Source organism: Haliaeetus albicilla, chromosome 3, assembly GCF_947461875.1.
Source record: "Haliaeetus albicilla chromosome 3, bHalAlb1.1, whole genome shotgun sequence".
Lineage (NCBI taxonomy): Eukaryota > Metazoa > Chordata > Aves > Accipitriformes > Accipitridae > Haliaeetus > Haliaeetus albicilla.
This window is the reverse complement of record NC_091485.1, coordinates 13,816,712-13,837,539: the sequence shown is the minus strand read 5'-3', so window position 1 is coordinate 13,837,539 and position 20,828 is coordinate 13,816,712. Positions and strand designations below refer to the sequence as shown.

The 20,828-nt window shown below is 36.3% G+C and overlaps 1 protein-coding gene across 8 annotated transcripts in view; it reads right to left on the bottom strand.

Moving 5' to 3' along the window:
• NETO1 (neuropilin and tolloid like 1) overlaps positions 1-20,828 on the bottom strand; it is a 70,369-nt gene that overhangs the window by 31,851 nt on the left and 17,690 nt on the right. The gene's annotated exons all lie outside the window — the stretch shown is intronic.

Here is a 20,828-nt window from a genome sequence, read left to right as displayed (position 1 = left end):
GTCAGAAGCATCCATTTGGCCTTCCTGGAATAAATCCCATAAGGATTTACCATTGTGCTAACCAGGTAATAAGTCTAATACATGTGCTATTTTCAATCAGATAAGCATGATTATATTTACTGAGATGCTTTGTATCATGCTTTTACAGCCAGATATAACACATAGGTGAAATCAGTTTTGTCTTAGACCTATGCTTCAGTAGACAACTATCCATAGACAAACCATCATTTCACAAAATTTGGCCCAGTTTGAAGGTACTGCCCAAAACCAGAAATGTGAAAGAGGCTAAAGTATTTCAAGAGAAGATGATTTCTTCAGAATAGACTGGTCTTGTCTGGATGGCTTTTATCACTTGCACTGCTTTTCTACTTAAAATGAATGTTCTGCACTGTTTTTCTCATTTTCAGGAGAGAAAAAGAACAAACAAACAAAAAAAACCCAAAACACAAGAGAAATCTGCTGGCTTTTACTTTTTTTCTGGAAAGTTGATAGGACCTGGTCTTCTGAAATCAACGATAAACACTTATATACAAACACTCTGCATTAAGCTTCTCCTGAGCCACAAACATAGTGCCCAGGCCTCAAAAGGATTGGACAAGATGAAAAAAAAGGTAGAGTGTGAGGCATGTAGTCTACTCATGGAACTGATCTTATTGTTTCAGGATTAGGTCAGTGCAGAAAAAGCTATAAATAAAACAATTAAGAGAAAGTTTGGAAGTAGGAAATGCATCAAATGAAAAAAAAACCCGCAAAACCAACCCACCACAAAAACTGCTGTTCCCCTCTAGCCTTAGTTGAGTCAGGACAATAAGAATCATAACCAAATAATATCCTGAAGAAGTCTAGTGCTCTATAAGCAAGATCAGCCATTTTAACCTGAAGAGGCAGAATGTGTTGACTTCAAAAATTGGAGTTGCAAAATCACTTTTTTAAACTGTCCCTCTATAACCAGGCTGCTGTTGTTCTTCCCAGTTATCTTTTACAGTTGCAGAATATAAATCGTGAGTAAATACTCATGAACTTAAGGGACTGCAAATATAACTGCGTAGGCAATTAGCATTAATTGCTAAGCAGTTTTGTAGATCAGTAGATAGATATGATAACCAGCAACACTAAGTATAATTAAATATTGCAGTTAATGTACTCAGATGTTGATATCTAGTGCTGACAGCAAGATACTTAAAGGAAACCTACTTTGACTACTGGTCCAAATTAACTTCCAAACTGTGTCTAGTGTAACCATTACCTATCTTCCTTTTGCTGAGTTTGCAAGGATCAGTCTGATTTACTGAAAACACTCCACCACATTAACAAAGTACAGAGGTGGAAAGAAGGAGAAAAAGCTCCTGACAGGATTTCTCCCATAGAAGGATGTCCTGGTTTTAGCTGGGATAGAGTTGTCTTCCTAGTAGCTGGTACAGTGCTGTGTTTTGAGTTCAGTATGCGAAGAATGTTGATAACACACTGATGTTTTCAGTTGTTGCTCAGTAGTGTTTAGTCTAAAGTCAAGGATTTTTCAGCTTCTCAAGCCCAGCCAGCGAGAAAGCTGGAGGGGCACAAGAAGTTGGCACAGGACACAGCCAGGGCACCTGACCCAAACTGGCCAACCGTGTAGTCCATACCATGGGACGTCACATTTAGTGTATAAACTGGGGGGAGTGGGGGTGGGGGATCGCTGCTTGGGGACTAACAGGCTGTCGATTGGCGGGTCGTGAGCGACTGCACTGTGCATCATTTGTACATTCCAATCCTTTCATTATTACTGTTGTCATTTTATTAGTGTTATCACTATCATTATCAGTTTCTTTTTTTCTGTTCTATTAAACCATTCTTATCTCAACCCACGAGTTTTACTTCTTTTCCCACTTTTCTCCCCCATCCCACTGGGTGGGTGGGGGGGAGTGAGTGAGCAGCTGTGTGGTGCTTAGTTGCTGGCTTGAGTTAAACCACGACAAAGGAGTTCTTATACAAAGGACCACTGGTAGCAAGAATCCAAACTGAAGAGTAATCTAGACCATGCAATTTGACCCACAAAACAATTCTGAAAGGATGTTCTCATTTGTTAACCATACAGTAACATTGGTAACAATGCACATAGATGCGTACAGTCTGTCAAAATTCTAGACATATGGTAGATCTTGCTCAGTTTTGAAAAATAATCTTTTTTGCGACCTTTCAACATCTCAAGAGGGATAGTGAAATAAAATCTATGTCACCTGACACCCTTCATTAAACATGAATAGTATACCAATATTATTATAATAAAAACAACAATCTGTAAATAACATCTTACCCGAGATGCTGAAAATTCTGCCATGTTTAAGCCTATTTACCCAGCAAATGTTTGGTTTTTAAATAGTCTACCATTAAACAGATTATACTTTAGCAGCTCTTCTGTATGTAATTCAATCAAATTGTTATTATCAGTCTGGCTGAGTCAGAACCCTTTTCATGATATCTAAACACTGACTGGCTAGATCTTCCGACAGACAGATAGTCCTGATGAAAATCATGTTCCCATTAGGAAAACCTCCAAGACAGGAAGATTTTGCTGTGAAAAATAAGATTGATCACCTATAATGAGAGAGAAAAATAGGAGGCAATTGGCCTTGAGGGGAATGCAAGACATGTACATATTTTTATGGGAATCTCCTTAATGGGGAAATGAAGTATGTGAAAAGAAAACCAGGAATTTTCATAAGAAATGAGAAAATGTGTAAAGGTTATATAAATGGAAGACCTTGCATCCAAAAGACGTTCCGTGGCTCTTTCCTGAAACATTGAACATCTCTTTAAAACCAACCAAACCCAACAAAATGATATCCAGAAATTCCCTTTGGTGATATATTACAACCTATTCCACAAATAATAGATTCCTGCAATGTTCAGTTACTACTGGCTTTTCTGTAAAGTCTCTGTGAAACATAGAATTACACTGGAAACTTCGTATGAGATGCAAAGATCTGTGCCAGGTTATTTAGAGTCACAGGCAAACGAGCAGAATGAGAAACTTTAGAGTGGCCTAAGGAGAAAATGGCAATAATCATCTGTAATTTCCTTAACCATTAAAAAAATGCAGTGGATGAGCAGACAGTGAGGTGGACTGGAAACTGGCTGAACAACCAGGCCCTTGATGGTGGAGATCAGCAGCACAAAAAGTCCAGTTGGAGGCCAGTAATGAGTGGTGTACCCAAGGGGTCAATACTGGGTCCGATCCTGTTTAATGTCTTCATTAATGACCTGGATGATGGAACACAGTGTACCGTCATCAAGCATGACACAAAACTGGGAGGGGTGGCTGATATACCAGAGGGTTGTGCTGCCATCAAGGGACCTCGACAGGCTGGAGAAATGGGCTGACAGCAACCTCATGAAGTTCAACAAGGGAAAGTGCAAATACCTTCACTTGGGGAGGAACAACCCCAGGCACCACTATATGCTGGGGGCCACCCAGCTGGAAAGCAGCTTTGCAGAAAAGGACCTGGGGGTCCTGGTGGACACCGAGTTGAACATGAGCCGACAATGTATCCTTGTGGCAAATAAGGCCACCAGTATCCTGGGCTGCATTAGGAAGAGTGCTGCCAACAGGTTGAGGGAGGTGATCCTTCCTCTCTACTTGGCACTAGTAAGGCCACATCTGGAGTGCTGGCTCCAGTTCTGGGCTGCCCAGTACAAAAGCGATATGGAGCTACTAGAGACAGTCCAGCAAAGGGTCATGAAGCTGATTAAGGGACTGAAGGTCTCTCATATGAGGAAAGGCTGAGAGAGCTGGGACTATTCAGCCTGGAGAAGAGAAGGGCCAGAGGTGGTCCTACCAATGTCTATAAATACCTGAATGGAGGGTGCAGAGAGGATGGAGCCAGACTCTTTTCAGTGGTATCCAGTGATGGGACAAGAGGCAATGGGCATAAACTGAAACATAGGAGGTTCCGTCTGAACACCAGGAAACAGTTTTCCACTGTGAGGGTGACTGAGCACCAGCACAGGTTGCCCAGTGTGGTTGAGGATTCTCCATCCTTGGAGATACTCAAAAGCCATCTGGACATGGTCCTGTTCAAGTGTCTTTAGGTGACCCTGCTTGAAAAGGAGGTTGGACATGATGACCTCCAGAAGCCCCTTCTAACCCCAGCCATCTTGTGATTCTGTAATAACTAAACACCAGAATTGGCTAATATTGAAATAACTAGTCAAAAGACAAATCTAAGGTAATAGCAGAGGTTAGACAAATCTATCACAATACAGACTTGTTTTGGTGGGATTTCCTTTGAGTCCTGTGAACATATATATCCAACCTGGAGAAACGTGTAATATTTAGGACTGGTTTCAAATGGATCCACTAGGGCTTCATGGGAGCCTCTAAAGGTTTTGAATGCTGACTATGAGATCTATTCTATACCTGGCCCATGGAAACCATGCCACATTTCTTTATTTTTAGTTTCACTGTTAACATACCACAAGTCTGGCTTTTCTAAGCAGCTGGCAAGCATGGAGTTTATATGCAAAACCAGGAGGACAATTATAATGAGTTAGGGCACCTGATTGCTCAAAAATCTTTTGAAATAAAGAAAATTGTAAAATAAAAGGGGATTTTAGGTTAACTGGATTAACTCTTCAAAAAGAAGAAGAAGAATGTATTTATTTACATAAATGACCTTGTTTACAAGTAAACTGCAGCATCTTATATGGTTGCCCAGCTGTGGCATATCCACCCAGAAACTTATTTACCCACCTATGCATACAGGTTTGCATGCACTCTCTCAATTTAAGTCACTTGCACAGAAGGTGAAATTGTTTAAAATTCTATTACTTAAGTGATTTCTGTAAGAGACAGGTAGATAGTATCTAATAGAAAGAGGGAAACTGCATAAAGTTCAAACTAATTACTAGCAACAAGATATTCCACTGGTACTTATTATTACAAATCTATTTTAAAAGATCAAATTTGGAATAAAAAAACCCACAGCTATCAAATTATTGAACTTGTCTTCAAAGATAGATTCCGCAAGGCTTTAAAAAGTAATTTTAAGTCATACAGAAAAATTACGGTATTTTCTTTCCAACGCACAAATTTGTGAGAAAACCCTCTCACATTTTATTCATCAGTTTCTTTAGCTTTTCACTTAAGGTTCATTTGGACATTTTCTTACACTGTCAATGTCAAACCTGTTGCTTGTACTGATAGAAATAATAGATATCCCACTCTTGGAAGTCAAATGATTTAAGTCAACAAAAGTTTCAATATCTCTTTCAAAAAATGGAAGATCAAGCTGGTATGTTCCTTAGCATACCTGGACTAGAATATACTTAATTACAGAGAATTTTTTATATCTGAAATACTGTATATACGGTGAAGAATATGAGCAATTGCTGTATGGTCAGAAGTCAAGATGAAGGAAATGTGTACCGCAAAATCTTGGTGCAGATATGAGACCTGGTTGTGATTAAATTTTGAGGTATTTTGCTTTCTTTTCTTCTATAGATGAGAAATGAAGAAATTTTTTGATCAAAGTATACACTACAAAGGGTTGATGTTTGAAACATAAAGGAGTTTTTGCTGTTTGTGAATACAAAACCCTCCTTTTTTGATGGATATATACACAAAGTAGTCACAATATGTAGAAACCATATTTCCCAATGAGAAATAGGGAAACTGTCCATTTTTATTCATTGAATAGATAGCTGTAGATACATCTTTTCATTTTCCTGTCTTTGAATGACTAGAAATAGGTATTCAACTTCTATCTATCGATATTTAAGAAATTTTAACACATGCACGTAGTTCTCTGTCATAGAACTTATTAGAGACCTGATTTTACTTGTAAATGCTCATGGAAAAGTAAAGACAATTGCACTATTCAGCAAGCCTCCAGTTATTTATTTTCAAGTTTATGAAGTCAGGTTCTTTTACAATGATTTCTGGAAGCCTAAACCAGTCCTGCCCTCTTGAGGGGTGAAATATAATTCTCTGTAAAAGCAAAGCTTGCAGAACTCCGTACAGAACAGCAGGGTTATTCTAAGGTATTTTATGTGGTTGCCTCCTAGTATTTGATGATAAAGTAAAAATGCTGGAAGATGATGACCACAAGATTTTAAAAGCATAAAAATCTGCTCAAAGAATCACTAAAGCAATTCTAAAATAGAAAAATATTTCTATAAATAAACATTTTTTGTGAGGTGTACAAACAAAGGGGACTTAGCTATTCTGCTGGAGAGAGTAAAGGAAAAGTACTAAGTAAAAAAATACTAAGTGAAATAGATGTGCAAAACCACACAATTTATTGTCTTGTTAGCAAAAAATGAAATTTGTTCTGATGAATTTTTCAGCCCTGTAGTCTTGTTGAAACTTGCATATATACATCTGTATCTGTATTAAAGATACCAAAGGATCTTCAAAGAAAGCCCATAGTTTGCTAGACACCCTGAAAAACAGTTCTATAATAGTTATAGCTGGCAATAGTGTGTACTGTATTTGCTCTTTGTTTTCTATGTTCTTTCTTTTAAGACAATATTGTGAGAAAGGGCAGCTATTTTGGAGGCTACATATTTATAAACTAAACCAATGCTTCTCAAATTTTTCACTCCTTAGGACAGTCATGAAAGAATTCAAAGGTGGTAAGTGCAACTGTAGAAGTGAATATGACTCTTGCTGTTTTACCTTGCAGTTCTACCTGCTATTCGATCAACAAGAAGCCATATAAACACAAATAAAGCAAAAAGATTTGTACTCTGGAGAAGTTTGAGAAACTGTTTTTGAGAATGTAGGTCCATAAGGAGACACTACTTTGTCTTGCTTTTGGTGATCTAACTCACAGTAAAGTACACTAAAGCTACTATTTGTCTTAGGAAGAAATTTTATAAATGAATGCTGCAAGCAGTAGGTGAAGCAAAATCCTATTTAGAAAAATACAGTCAACCTGCTCTAGTTACTCTAACCAGATTCCATATATTGTTGAAATAACACAAACTGCTGCCCAGAAGTGCAGAAGTGTGATTTCTAAAATGATTTTTTTTTTCTTTGTCACTTTTACTAATCTCAGCTCATACTCACAATCGAGGTGTCTTTATAGTGTAATTAATATATTATACTGATTTAAAACCTGCACAGCTATGACCTCATTAGGATGAGATATACTGCAAGTTTAAGCAATAGCCAGACATTTGTATACCAAAAGTTAATACTTGTTTCTTTAACATCCATTTGGAGATGAAAAAGCAATATCATCAGAAAAAGAAATTCCATGTCTTTGCACAACTTCTTGCTAATACTGGTCAAACTGAGCAGACAAGAAGTGCCTGAATGACTGAAACAGACCACACGATTACAGAGGTTGCACCTAGATTTGTCCTTTCATGCACAAAATGGCAGGCTTTGAGATCTTAGCCTGCTTGCCTCCCGTGTCTACTCTGTAAACTGTTTAGAGTAGGTTCTTCCTCTAGTGTAAATTCTGTATGGGTTGGAACCATGTTAGAAGGTAAGAGGACTCACGAGAGCCTGGGTCTCATCTTCAAACGGTGTTTGGACTATTTGATATGTGCACCTAAGTCCCAGAAGTAAGAAGTGCTTCTTGGAACTGACCTAGTGAGAAAGGAGAGCAAGAATGGGCAACAATGTCATACTCAGGCTGCTGAGTGGAAAGAGGAAGTCTGGGAGCCTTGATGATATGTGTGGGATTATGTGGCAGATCATTTTTATTATGTTAAATATTTACACTAGCAGCTGAGTGCTCCAATTAGGCATCATATTCCCCTTATGCACCACACGGTGTGTGGAAACAAAGGGAAAAATGATCCTATGACAAATATTTCTGTGGCTGCATATACCTTTATTGGCCAGTTGCCTGGAAATGGGTGAAACAAGATGGAACAAGCTCAGGAGCCACTTTATCCGAGCAATACAGCCTTGCTGCGACAGTGCAGCTGACCGGACCACCAGGACTGACTATCAAGGGCAGCACCTTGTGTGCGTCCCCCCTCCCAGTGGCTTCCTGTGATTGACTAACAGTCTCTGAACTTGACTAGGAAGAAAGATGTGCAACATAAAGTGCTATGGAGATTTTCCTGAATTATGTTGAATACTAAGTATGGCCTAGTCATGCAATTTCAGCGCCATACTACTAAGGCTCAGGATTTGTCTCACTGGTTTGCTAGAGATGACTCCTAGCTCAGCCCAAGGAAATAACACTTTTCATGGCAGAAGCGTAGGGGAAATGGTCCAGAGGGTTTAGCCACAACTGGTTGCTAGGCGTTACTTCTTCAGATTGAATCAATATATACATGGTTATTGCTTGCTACCATTGGGTGTTAAATCTGCATATCCTTTTCAGAGAGGCCATTCATGCTGTATCAGTCCATAGAGTGGATTTCCCAGGAGAGAGGGAACTTATTCCTATAACTTGGTGATATAAAGTAACCTTTGTTATTTTATCATAGGAGAAATGCTTTCTCCTAGTTTTACCTCAGAACATTCAACAGAATGAATACATTCACTGCAGTGTTCCCAATTCTTTTGAAGAGCTGCCGTCTTTTTTCAGCTATTATAGTCAACAGAATATATTATTTGTGCTATTTCATAAAGTACTGAATAACCTGTAGTTGACTGCACATTAAGACACATTTCCAATACAAACAGAAACAGCAACATAGTTTTTACACCTCCTAACATTCCTCTGCTGCAGCTGCCCACGCCAGCTATGGCATGTATGCTATTGGCATCTTTTTGAAGGTAACTGCATCGCACATGAGAAACTCAAATATCTCCTCTAGTTTCCACATGCGTGCGTCCATGTTTCCACATTGCCGTCCACTTTAACAAGAGATTTCTTGCACCGCCTCCAAATATTTTCCTCTTACAACCTAGAAAAGGACCAGGTGATCTTTCACTAAAGTGAATAACCATGTCAGAGAGCACTGGAAGGGAACTGAGTTTTGTTTATAAAAACAACTGATTGCTTAATCATCTGGCCTTGTAAGATACCAGAAAAAGATGAACCTGACACAATACTCCAGAAAATATGATCCTTAGAGTGGAAACAAGTGAAATAGCTGTAGACAAAAAGTCATTCATTAGTTTACTGTGCAACTGCTAGATATTTGAAAGTTATTGGATGAATTATGTTGTAGTGCTTTCCTATTACAAAGTCTTTGTAAGATTCCAAAAGCCAATGTCACAGGATGTCTTCAAAATTTATTCTATATCCAGAGTAGAAATCTGTTGGTGTTTAGGATCAAAGGGAGAATTCTAGGTTTTCATCCCCACTGGAACCTGAATGCTCTCTTTTAAAGGAAAAATAAAAAACCCCTAGAACATATCAAAGGAAGAGTGAAATTCATTTATTAAACCAAATTGTCAACTCTAATGGTAATTATATGTTCCCACCACAGACACTTTCAGTGAGCAAGAAGAGGAACTCTAAAAGCCACATAGCTCGATGAATTGCTGAGGAAGGCATATCAACACCAAGTCCCAGAAACAACTGTGGGACAAATAAGTCTTCTGTCCTGTCCTTTTAGCATCCATGGCAGTATAGCTTTCAGTGACACCAGAGCTTTCCTTCTCATTCTGCTACTTCTAGGAGGTTTCCTGCCTAGAAATTGTCCTTTCAGGGAGCACTGAGCTGTTGACCTCAGCAGTTTTCCCAAATGTACAAAGCCCTCTCTACAGAATGAGAAGAGAGGTTTTCATCAGCTTTAGCTACAGAGTATACTGTGGCGCTTCCTTGGAGATGTTCTTGCACTTTCCTTTGTTTCTTCATCTTTTTTAACAGCATAGGGTAGCAGTTTTCTCTGAGGAAGAGTTTCAGTATAGTCCAGTTGTCAGAAAGAAGATAACTCTGTGTTAAACTGTGAATTGCTACTTAAATTACCCACAAACTTATGAATTTTACATTTTATTATGCAAGATAACATTCAGATATTTAAAGGATATAAATAATATATGGGAAGGGAGCAATAACCCTTCCACTCCTTCCAGTATTATGAAATTCAACTTCTCCTGAGATTATGGGAGGAAATAATTTTTATAAATTTTTGGTTAAGTAAGTAAAGCTTTACAGCTAGGTTTTTGGCCTTACTGTTCATCTGCTTCCTGTTGGTTACAACTTCATGAGGACGACATTCCCTTTTGTTCAAATAGATTGTTTTTCTCCAATTTCATGCAATTAAAAGTGCCAGAGAACAGTTCAAACCATGATTAATTGCTAATACTGACCTAGAGTAGATTTAGTCTGTTAGAAAAAAGACACTAGGTCAGCTGTGACTTCTATTATTTTGATGAGGAAAACCCTACTGTATGCTTTACTATGTATTTGAATAAAATAAACATAATTCATACCAACCCTAGCTCCAAATGGTTTCCCCTTGAATTAATGAATAAAGATTGTTGCTCATCAGTAACAGTAAGACATGTTTTGCTGCATGCCCACATGAAAAAAATCAACAGGATGATAAATTCTAAATCAAAGGGTGTTGTTTTCAACCTTTTTAACTTTTTCTTTAAACAAGATCCTTCTAATGGATCCTCAGTCCTCTTTGCATATCATTTATGCCATGTGCTCTGTGTTCACTAACCAATTTTCAAATTAGTTTGTCATGAACATCAGCAAACAAATGGATCTGTGGATAACCGGAGGTCTGTAACCTAGAGTTTGAATACAGTTACATGCATGTCTATAAAAACTCAGTTACCACTGACTTTTCCTCACCCCAGAAACTCCAGATCCAGCTATCCCTAAAAGGGATTATATTCAGTATAGATTAGTAAATTTTTAATTCTATTATCATAATGTGGGAATTTAGATTAAAAAATTATAATTTCCATGGAATTTGACAGATTTGCAGTTTTTCTCCTCTGTTCAAAAGCTACCAGTCTGAAGCAACTATCTGATTTCCACTGGATTTACTCACAGTTTTAATATTGATTCTAACAGAAGCAGGTTTAGGCCCACAATCTGAGCTGAATTTAGCAATTGATTTATTGAGCATGACACTGATTGACTGGCTCAGCCTCATACAGGGAATGAAAACTGGTCTTTTGCATCACATTCACCATGAAAAAGCCATTGTGATTCATTGAATCACACTTTGGAAAGGCAGTGTTCGTAAGTCCTTATGCCTACTTTATACAATAGCCAATGTTGCCATTAACTGGCTGAAGAGACTGGGAAAAGAACAGCAAAGTGGGTACTGATTAGAGATTGCCCAGTTCTTCTACTGATGTGGCAGTATTTAGAAGAAATGAGGTATCAGGACGGTTTTCACTTTCAGCTCCAGCAGGTCAAACATGATGGTCAGTGACAGCACTCGGGATTTTTAAGTATGGGTCAGCCGCTTATCCAAGCAGCGGGCAATAATTAAATTTAATTTGACCAGATCAAGTTTTTGACTGCCAAACAGCAGGATTTTTCCTAGCTTGATTTGAAAGAGTCATTTAAAGCTCTAGTGATTAAAAAAAAAAAAAAATCAAATATAAATAAACCCTTTTATTTAAAAGTACTTGGTAAATCATTGATTTACATGTATATTGGACTATCACTGATATGCAATATTCTGCAATACAAACAACTATATTAATGCTACAAATTATTCTTGTGGGGAGAGCACATACAATTACAGAGATTCAAATTACCCAAATCTGATTTTTAAACTACTAAACCAGTATGCCTTTTATTAAAAAAAAACCAACCTGCAAACTTATTTTATATAATTTCAGTATGGACTTTGTAGTTGGTAGCAGTTAATAACCAACTGTCTAATCCACATAATGAAATCAGCATTAAAGAACAAAATATTTTTAATAATAATTTTCTGCATTCTCTTTTAATATTGATTTTCACCTAGAGTTGAGAAATGAGCTACAGGAAAGAAAAAAAAGGAAAAAATCAAGGGAAAACAAGAAGTGGTATCATACAATCTTTTATTAACCCACATACTGCAACCGGCAGATTTGATAACATTGTCTCTTGAGCTTCAACTATCAGATAACATCTGGCAAATGATGTTTGTAAGTCCTGTTACACAACATCTTCCGGCTTCTCAGTGTCATCTAGGGGACTGATGTGTGACTAGAATAACACATTTCACGCTGCCTGCCTCTGTCACTCTAGTACAAATTTTTAATAATGGATGCGCCACAGACATCAGTTTATTTGAATCTGAAATCTCAGAAAATATTTGGCAATTCTGTTCTCAGCATCTTACTTGGGACTCAAGCAATCTTTCTTAATACAAATTGCTGGATATTAGATACCTTTTGACATCAAGGTATTCAAATAAACTTTCTACATCTCTGATGTGTAACGATCTCTGAAGCAATATTTTTAAAACGTTGATCAAAAGCATTTGCTTACTTATTTTCACAATTTTGCAATTAATTTATTCCTTTCGATGGCGTTCTCAATTGTTTGGTAGATCTCACCACTTCAAACATTAAAAAAAAAAAATAACTGAAAGTCCATTTTAGACTGTGTAGCGTAGACCAAAACATTTTGTCTCACTGAAGTTAAATTTCCTCTACAAATCTATTTGAGGAAACACGAATGTCAGACACTCATTTACCTAGTGAATTGCACACTATGCTGTGATCATGTAAACAATGTGCATTTGACATAATCGAGAAGAGCCTTCAGAGCAAGAATAATTTGAGGGCACTGGATCTCTCAATTTCAAAAGATATTTGCGTACTTGAATATTTGTGGTATTTATTATGTCATGCATTTTTAATAAGAAACAGAAAATGTCTGTCTTGAGAATTGCTCTCTAAGGGCAGAAGTAATTTTGCTAACAGTAATGTTACCTGGTTTGATTAAGAATGACTAGCATCTTTTTAATGAAAGGTTCTCAATTAGACTGTATGTCCATACTATTGCAAAGCACTCTTGAATCAGATTGGTTATATCATGGCAGACCAGAGTACAAGACTAAACCCAACCTGCCTGACCATGCATCCAACTTCATTGGTACGAACAGAAGTCTCATTCTTAAACCAGAGAAGAATTTGGTCTGTTTAGCTGAAATCTTTCTTGTATTGTATGAAGTTGTAGGTAATGCTTTTATGCATCAGATTATACTAGTTAAATAAACACTGGGCTACAGCAAAACCCCTTTGGGAAAAAACATTAAAACTTTAGGAAGACAAGAGGGGTTAAGGAATCCTGTAGTCTTCGCTCAGTAATTATAAATGCAAGTTTTGAAAGTGGTTTTAAATATTTCCTTAGAGCAATAAACTAAAAAGATCACATTTTTATTAATAGAATGTAATTTCTAACAATCAATCAAGTTTTGGGTTTATTTGTTGGGGTTTTTTTAGCTAAACGGGAAAGGAAAGGCAGACAATACAAATATGAAAAATGTAATTGAAAGATAATGAAGTGCAGGTCCACAAAGAAAATAAACTTCTTAAATTTGAGTCTTCCTAAATCCAGTTCTTTTGCTTAAATGGTTGTTTATTTCAACAGATGTCTCACCACCTAAATGTCTTTAGTCTTGGTCCTAAATGAATTGAGAAAATAAATGAACAGAGAATGTAGGCTCTTTTAAATGTCTGCAGATTGCTGAATAAATGAATGAGTAGTAGGAGTAAATAAACTAGTGATAAATAGTCATAGCTGCTGCCAACATACAGCATGGAAGACAGACACCATTCTTTGGAAGATCTGCAGCTGAGCTAGCTCAAGCTCGAAAGATCTGAGTTTCTTCATTATTAGAAAGGTGTGCGATAAAGGCTACTACTCCTCAGTCCTGACTTCTACTGAGTTCCAAAATCAGCTAGAGTGATGAGATGAGATTTTGCAGAAAGAGCAAGATACTAAAGAGCGTCTTGGCTTTCCCTAGGTACCTTTTTGTGGAGATTTTGTCTGGGAGCTTAACTTCCAATTTTAGAGAAAAGAACACATCATAACACAAAAAAATCACATGCCTCTTTTCTTATCAATAAATAATTGTCCTTTTAAAAAAAATATCCTTAAGTACTGATCCATTTTTATTTTAAAAAGCCCATCTGGCAATGGATGGACTACCACAAGTTTAAGTAGTGGGAATGTAGTAAAAATCTACTGGAAACTTTATTTTACGTTTAAAATTTAATATCCAAAGAGTGGAACCAGTACTCATTGCAAATGGTTGCAGAACTAGTATAACTTCATTTTACAACTTGTAAACCTGATTGACAAACTGAGTCGGACCAAAAACTTATCTGAATGAATTCTGTTTTAAGCATGATTGAAGAAAATTATACATTTTTACACACAGAAAATAATTTCATTTCAGATGATTCCAAGGTGATTTTTTAGGGTCAAGAATATCTAGAGGAAAAAATAGCACAGGAAGACAGACAAATCACTAACCATGATGTTCTAACTCCAACAAAAACTCAACTTACTGTAACAGAATATGAAAACATGTGAAAATTGGTAGTTAGTGAATAAGTTGAACCTACTTAAGGCTATATTAGTGTGATGTTGTTCAAACAGACAAACACTGAATTGATATATATCTACCACATAATTTGTGTAAAGGTAGTAAAATAGTTTTTAATTCATGAAAGGAGTTGAAGAAATAATAGTTCACTTCTCCAAAATAAACAAATATTTCATTTTTACTTAGTTCAATAGATGAAAAGATAGAGGACATTATTTAAATGTACTTACCTTTAAGTAAGTACCCAAGCCTAGAGACTGCCCAGATTTAGGCACATGCTTAAATGTAGGCTTCCTGAAGTTCTTTGCTAAACTGGGACTAGATCTAGTGGCTTGTCAGTGCACTATTTGAGTATAGTAAGCTTAAGCAACTGTTCTTTGGAATTATCCTTGGGCATATCAGAAAGTAATTTCAGAGATTTTTGATGGATTACAGTGTTATAGTAGCTGTTATTCTTATTTGGCTCAAGGGCCTTAGTGAAATGAACAGGTTTTGCAGAGAAAAAAATAAAGACACCTAGCATTTGGACTTGCCATGATAAAAAACGTGTGCAAATTGAAAATATCTACACATTGAACATAAATTGAACAAAAATGACTTACTGGCTTTCCCAAACAAAAGAAAAACTGTAGCTGTGCTAGTGGCATTCTGCATGTAAAGATGATTTCAAAGGTTTGCAGGAATGAAAATTATGTGACAATTTTTTTTTAATTATTATTTCAAAGCTAACTAATAAAATACCTAACAAGATACAGTGTAAATTACATTATTTGACATTATAGAAACAGACCACAGGAGGCTAGCAAATTCTGAAACTGTAAATAGGGATGTCCGACACTTGTGACATCCTTTATTTGCTGACTGAACTTTTTGTTAACCTTACGCTGCTGACCAGAAGAATATGTTACTTATGAGATTTTAAAGGAATATCGCTACATAATGTAAATTAATATTATAAGGAAAAAACCCTTTAATCTTCTCAGCATTCACAAACATTAAACAATACTGACAATAAGCAGGTGACTCTTGCATGAACCCATTATTACCATTATATACCTCTTCATTACAGATTTTCATGTTTTAAAGATTGGATTCTTTTAAGATTGGACTTGAACTTAAAAAATTGAACTTCTCACTTCCTCAATTTGTCATAATAATTTTTAGGATAACATACCTGCATTTAATGTATACATAAAATCAGTTAACGTTACGGAGATGAGGTTTGTTCATAACTCCTTAGTGTATGTATAAGGCAAAGATATATATGGTAAAAGAGCTTGTCGGTAGCTTGAGGTAGGTTGCAATTGTACAGAGAGAGAGTGAAAGAGAGAAAGGGAAAAAAACAGATAGGAGTAAGTCCAGGTGTTCAGAGGCTTGATTCAAGCTCTTGATTTTCCACGATGTTCATGTCTACCAATACACACATCGGTTAGAATTACCCGTACAGATGACATCTACCTCTCAGAAATCCTCGTATTTCTGGTCCTCACATGGAGAGGACTATGCATGATAGTATTTCTCTATCCCCACACAGAAAAGACTATGCATGATAGTATTTCTCTATCCCCACATGGAAAAGCGTATGCACAATAGTATTTCTCTAGCCCATGAGAGCAGTGTGATATTAAAGATTGCAGGCTCTTTGATATCACATAATAAGAGAGAAAGAGAAGACAGATCAAAGGGATAGATACTTCAATGGGCCAGCTAAAAATTTATTTACAAAATAGTTAGGACAAAATTTGTATCAAAGCATGATCCTACTTTTGGACCTGAGCACCAAAGAAGCTCAAATGTGATATCTGAAAGAGTAACATAGTCTGCATGTCTCAACAGACAGTAAACAAATCAACATTCGTCATAGCCATCAATATCACAAAAGATATATTAAGGGGACACCGTACACCTACGAGAGCTACAAATATAGAAAACAATATTCAAGAACATTCACCTCAGTACTGGTAAGCAAATGACTCTCTGGATTGACCTCTTTACAAAAAATATGAATAGTACGCTCAGAAAATCAACCAATGATAAACAGTCAGTAAGTATACACAATAAAGGCTGAGAGAGGATGTATTTTGAATTTGATACATCTACTAATTTGCTAACCATTGCATACAGCAAAAATATTCAATTCTAGAAACAAAAACATGACTGACTTTTCCAAGGACTACAGTGTGCAGAATCAGAGCTACTAATTATAGGGCAAGAGCTCTTTTTCTTAGTTACAGAGGACTGGGAGCTTTCTAACAAGGGTTTGTGTGCATTTCTTTAAGGAGAATTAGCTAGAAGCACTATTCAAAGAGTAAAAAATCTGTTAAGAGAAGCTAAATATGTCAACAAAGATCCTTACTTATTGCCGTTAGAATTGAGAAATACTTCATTAAACAGACAATAACAAAAAAATCAACAATCATGGTTACTTGAACTTATGCAAATATCAAATTAACAAATATGAGTGACTGAAAACAAGTGATATAAACGTGCTTTTGTATCTAACATAAAAGCATCATTTTCTATATGGGCAGCTAAGGAATCAGACTGCTTGCAACTCTGTGGCTAGAATAAAAAATAGTTTCTCTGCCTAACAGAAGGGCCACAGTCATGCTGATTAGACAAAAGCACTGAGGTGATTGTCAAGATTTATTGGCTACACCCGTAACACCTCAGAAACCTGTAGATACAATACATAAAGATGAAAATTCAACGGCTTAAGGAATGGATAAGTAAAGAAAAAGAATTGCTTCAATGTCAGCAGAATCTCTGCAGACATCCACATCGCCAAGGTCACTAAGAGAAACTATTACAGACAACAGTGTTGCCAGGATGAGGCCACAACACAATCAGCCAGAAGTGCATCCCAGTAAGAGCTATTAGAAAACCTGCCAGAGAAGGAAGTCAGATGATCTGGAACAACTTCGAAGAGTATTCAGAAACTCCTTACTCATTACATATGAGGCACAAAGTTCCTCATTTTTTCCCTGGAGAAATAGGTGTTAAATGTTTGAATGAGAACTACCAAGTAAGATACTATGGAGGTGCTATTCTGAATACGCATATTAGTAGTGAAAATTCTCTTTGTAAACAAGTTTTGTCCAAACACATGTGGAAGACAACTACACAGGTGTTCTGTTTGGTACAAATTCCATATTATCTTCCCTGCTCTGCCATTTCCAAGTGTTTTAATCAAGAATTAATAGGGAAAGATAATGTCTAGAGCTCACTAGTTATTTCCACATTTTGCAAGTGTTTAAAGCAAAGGGTAATCACTCTATATCAGACCTAAGGTCAAGCTAACTCAGTGTAGTATTTGCATAAAACCAGAAGTATATCCTTAGGGGAAAGAGCAGAAGAAAAGACCATATTTAAGGAAAATCCTCTCCTGCCTCTAAGATTTTGTTTAATTGTTCTGTAACAAGTAGTAATATAAACTATTTTGAGAATTATGACAATGGTGGTGTAAAAACACAGCTTAATCTAAAAATATTGATTTTCTAGTATTATTTTTGAATGCACATCTAAGCTTGCTAAAGGTTCCTCCCAGGTGCTTCCGAAGATAGACTTTTTGTCAGAGAAATGTGGTTCCTCTGTAAATAATATTTAGCAATGCAACAGCATAATCACCTTTATTGTTGAGATCACCTACATATCAAGAAAGCTATTTCTGGTGGAGATAGAAAAGAATTATTTATACCTGTACTGCAGTACAATATCCTAGTAAACCTCCTCTAGAAGTCTGTGTTTAACTTGTTGTGGAATGGTTACAGAGAAGAGATTCTTGGAGAGACGAGGGGTGGTACTGATGGCAGGGGGAACAAAGAGCCTATGGCGTAAAAAGACAGTACAAGAATTTGACTTGCATAGACAAGCAAACTGACATCTTAAAAAAGAGATGACTGCCATCTCGAAGCTCATGATGTATAGTGGCTAGAATAGTCTCAGGTGTATAGTCCTGGTGAGAAAAGACATTTCAAGGCTAACAAGTAACGTCGGTACAAGAAGGCAAAGACATAAGCTGGCTATGAATAACTTTCGGTAAGAAATCAGAAGACCATTCCTAATAATTTGGATCCTGGAACAGGTCTTCCATAACAATGGCTGAAGCAGAAAATACCCAAATAAAATTAACCCTGAAAGTCTTTTAAGATCTATCAACAGAAGGATATGAATTTAAATATTTATGATGAGTTGGAAACTTGATGCTTGCTGTCCCAGTGTGAGAGACAACACTACATGACTTGGAGAGCCACTTCACTCCAATATTCATACACAGTCAATACAAATGCAACTCTAAAGTCCCTAGTTAATGCAGCTCTTGGGTTTGGTTTTTTTTTTTTCTTTCTTCCAATGTTAGAATACTTAAAACTATATCTTGTATTTCTATTGCTCTTATTTTTACAGCAAAGCTCAACATGATAGGAACTTAAGTGTTCAACTTCTTTCTGTTGGTAATATGATACTCCCAGCACGCAGGGATTTCTAAACTAGGAAGTTCTGCAGTTGCCTTTTGTGTATTGTAGAAAGAAAAAATATAAGTATGTGATAACAAGAGGTAATATGGGACCTGAGAATCCTGCGACATCTTTTAGATACTCATTTGCTCCACATAAGAAATTATTTTTTACTTGAAATTTAAAATAAACATATTATCCCATTACATTCCCACATTTATGGTACTGAAATACTCTGAGCATAATCCTACAGTTCCTGTAAGTTAATGGAACCTATAGAACAGCACAACACAAATCAAATTCCATTGAAAAGACAATATTTATGCAGTTGACCATAATTTTAAATGTTAGATGCAAGTGCATCATCCTAGATGTTACAGTGAAATTCCTTCCCATTCACAAGACCAGATGCCCTATAGATTGTAAACAGCAATGAAGTGCCTGACTGTTGTGCACTTGTATGAACACACTAAAAGTTCATAACTCAGGGAAGTTATAACAATTTGAAGTGCTGAGGGCTAGAAATCTCAATAAATAAAACAAATTCACACTTTTTAAAAAAAAAATCAGAAGGTTCTGGCTCAAAAGTTTAAGCAAAGAGTGATAATGAGTAATTTCTCATAATTTCAAACCAACTCTGATCCCAAAGGAAAAAGATTGACTCAAAGTTGCATGTCTCTGAGATTGTTTATTGTTTCTCAAAAAACTTAACTGGATTACAAGTTGGTTAAAAGTTGTTGTCACTGCTGATGTTAACTTAGAAGCAATCAGACAAAGTTCAGAAGAGAACACAAAAATAAATAAAGACATAAATAAAAGCAAGTGAGCAAGCTCCCACAAGTATTCAGCTGTCCCAGATGCCCGGGAAATACCCCTTCCTTAAATACACACAAGGCAAGACATGGACATTAGATGGCAAAATGATTTGAGAGTACCTTAGCTATGTTGTTTAGAATTGTGATTGAATTTAATAAATCACATTAATTTTTTCATCAGTCCTAAAATACAGAAATTCCCCAATCAGAAATAATTTGGGTTGTGGGTTTTTTTCCTCAAGATAGATGATGTCATTATTCTACTACTCTGACATTCTACAGCTACTTATACCACTGCAATGGGGATGTAAAAGTACTGTTATTCTGATTAGACAGTGTTTTACACTCCACTTTTCAGGACATGAAAGACTGTAAAGCTTTTTTTCTTTTTCCATTATCAGGCAGTTGAACAGAAACATTACTGACTGACCTTTATATTAATGAGGCTAAATAAAAACACAGATGGCTTTTACTAAGCGAAGGAAGTGAAAGTAATGGTATGCTATCTTAAGCCACTATCCTGCAAAATCAGGGACCAGGATGAACAGAAATCTGATTATTCTAGCTGAGTAAGAAAGCTCAAATAAACATATCCTCTCTGTCTGAATCCTTGTCTACACTAAAAAATTGACTCATTTTAAAGAATGGTTGTCAAGAATAAGTCCCCTTGAAGTAATATTTGAGTTTTTCTACACAAAACAGTGATTCAACACCATTTTGGAAAATCTTCTTGAGACATAACTTTTTAGGAAAAATGAGGGTAACGGATTGAGTCCAAGCACCCAGAGATGCGAAATGCAATTTCAGGTGTAAGCCTTTCAATGGCCTAAAGAATGACAAAGCAAGAGCCAGAAAGAATTATCATGTGACTTGTCTCACGTGTCTTTCCCTAGCCAATCATATTTGCATTCAAAATGAACCAGAGCAACTTGAAAATCTTGTAGTCTGATATGTTTTTTGTTCTATACATGAGATTTGCAAAAACACAACAAAATGTTTGCATACATTTATGAAGGTTTCATAGGTTCAGATAGTTCCATTTAGAAATGATCACAGTTAATCAGCATTTATCAATAAAAAATAAAATAGTACATAAAAAGTAAGTATGTTTTGTTTTGCTTATGAACTCTCATGTATACAAAATGAT